The following is a 2,691-nucleotide window of genomic DNA, read 5'->3' as shown; positions in this document are numbered from 1 at the left end:
CATATACAGGAAAAGCATCCTTGCATCCCCAATAATGGAAGAAGGAAGCAAGGAGAATGATTATGAAGGTATGTCTCCCTAATAGAAACAACTCCAAGATAGCAAGAACCTCTCAAAAAACCTCATCACCTTTATTTTACTAATGCTTTCTTGCTAATTAGATTTGTGCCTAGAAATACTTTCCTACTGTTTCTCACCTGAATATATGTTTTGGAAATTAAATTATCACCCAACACTTATCATATCCTCTACTTTTAACATAACGTCATCTCTTGCAGATTTCTAATTAGCTGGAATATGACATTTTAGTCAAACTTTCTCTCCATCAGTTTTATAATTTTCATCATCCTAATGCAATGACATGGTTTAAGAAAATATAGATGAAAGCTAACTGAAAGTGTATAGTATAAAGTCATTTATTTTTTTATAAAGATAAGTATTGATGAAATCTGCTGTTTCAGAATCCAATCAGCAAAAGAAAATGAACACCAGATATTTTAATAGAGGCGGAAAAGGACAATGCATTCCTTTTAGCCATCTGCTGGGAGCTGGCCATATATGTCCTTGATGAACATAAACAGTTTCACAGAACATCAATACAAAATGACTGTAATTGAGAAAGACCAAAACAAGAAATTCTGCAATCATGTCTGAACACAGACAAAACAAGAATACTGTTCAACATCAAGAGAACCACCATACCTCTCTCCCAGCAAACAAGACTGGCTGATGCTTTTTCACCAGGTACAGCTGGACACTTGCTCTGTTCTGTGCACATCCTAAATAAAAGATTTTAAGGTAACCAATAACATAATTAACACCATTTTTCGATTACACCTATTTCAGAGCAAAAAAGCCCCACTTTCTTGGGTTCTTTTCAAAATCACCTGATATAAATTCATATCTAGTAATGAATCCATGCTATCACCATCTTTCTGAGATGCCCATTCTTCCCTTGTGTGTTCTCCCTGGTTGCAGCAAGTAAACCCAAACTTTGACTAAATAAAATATCAAACTAAATCCAACTTTGATTAAAGGAGTGTCAGGATCCTTAGCAACAAAATGCTGTATGTTGCTAGTCACAAGGTCACTGAGGAATATAAATGGACACATGCATAGAATATGTCGCCGAGCAAAGACATACTTAGCAATTACTTTCTGTAGTATGGTTGAAAACAGATAGCCCTGATGATATGAGTCAAGCCATGTATAGCTACAAAAATTTGTCTTGCCAAGGCATAGGTAGATCTAAGAACTGGAAAGAAAACATCAAGTAGCCTCCATTTCTGTATCTTCTAAACTGAAATCTACTTTTTATTTTTTTGTATTTTACTATTTGAACTTCAAGGAAAGAAACAAGGGCACACAAAAAAAGAGAGGGAGAGGGTTTCCTTTAAAATCTATGATAATATGGTCCAATTTATTCATTCTAGGCCTTTGAAAGGACACTGATAATTTGTGCTCAATACTAGAGCTTAAGAAACAGCCTAGATCATCTACGATTATCAACACTTCTTTAACTATTTGTTTTTGGGGGTGGATGTGAGAGGTCCTCTGAAGGAGCTTTTCATGTCTTCAACACAATTTGTCTCAATATTAGCTGCTTGTAAGAATTTTAAAAATAATGTTGTCAGTGCTCCACCTGAGACTGAGTTAGAATCTCTATGGCTGATCTGGGCATTGTTCTGTTTTAAAAACCAGCCTGTGAGGGAAAGTTGATAATTACTGGGAATACAATGGGCTTGACTCACATCAATCAGAACTGCTACCTTCCTCAAAGGATATCAGAAAAATATCAATCAGAAGACTGTCAATCAGAAAATTTCTACTCACCCCTACACGGGGCCACTTCACAATCTGTACCAATACTATACTACTATTTAAATCAAGGAGACTAGGAGTAAAACCTCCCAATATCTATAAGAATAAATGTTGGCTACAATCCCTCCAAATCTCTGAAATAGTCAAAACATGATTTCAATTATGTTTACTCAAAAGCTATGCCAAATTCAAAGCCAAAAATGTTTTCACTATTCTATTTTGTATTTCAAATTTTGCTTAATCTACTTTGTTGCCCACTCAACACAGAATAACATCAAGTAAATGAAGAATGAACAAATAAATACAAATTACACAAAATGCACCAGATTTTCTCCTACTCCAAAAATAAGTAACTATTTGAAACACTAAATATGATGTCAGCAAAAATGGCAGAGTAAGGACTTTGAAAAATATTTTTCTTCCTAAAAGCAATAATGATAATTTGGCTAAAAATGTTAGAATCAACTTTATCACAATTCCGACAATTAACCTAAGGCTTACAAGTGTCCAGGAAGGATTTATTTAACCAAAATGGCTAAATCTTGATAGCAACAACAAGTTTTGTGGTGTTTTGGCATGCCTAATACCTATCTTCTCTTCCAGCTCTGTGGTAGTCTTGAAAACCAGAAATCTAAGTTACAAACAGTGAGAGAGGAAAATCATAAAAGACTCTTAAGTAGAAAGAACAAACTGAGGTTTGATGGGGGTAGGGGATTGGGGTGCAGGGAAAATGGGTACTGGGCATTGAGGAAGGCACTTGGGATGAGCACTGGGTGTTGTATGTAAGTGATGAATCACGGGAATCTACTCCCGAAGCCAAGACTACACTGTATAGACTGTATGTTAGCTAACTTGACAATAAATTTTAAA

Source organism: Panthera pardus, unplaced genomic scaffold (assembly GCF_024362965.1).
Source record: "Panthera pardus isolate Hobbes unplaced genomic scaffold, ASM2436296v1 HiC_scaffold_21, whole genome shotgun sequence".
Taxonomy (NCBI): domain Eukaryota; kingdom Metazoa; phylum Chordata; class Mammalia; order Carnivora; family Felidae; genus Panthera; species Panthera pardus.
This window is presented reverse-complemented; position numbering follows the sequence as displayed.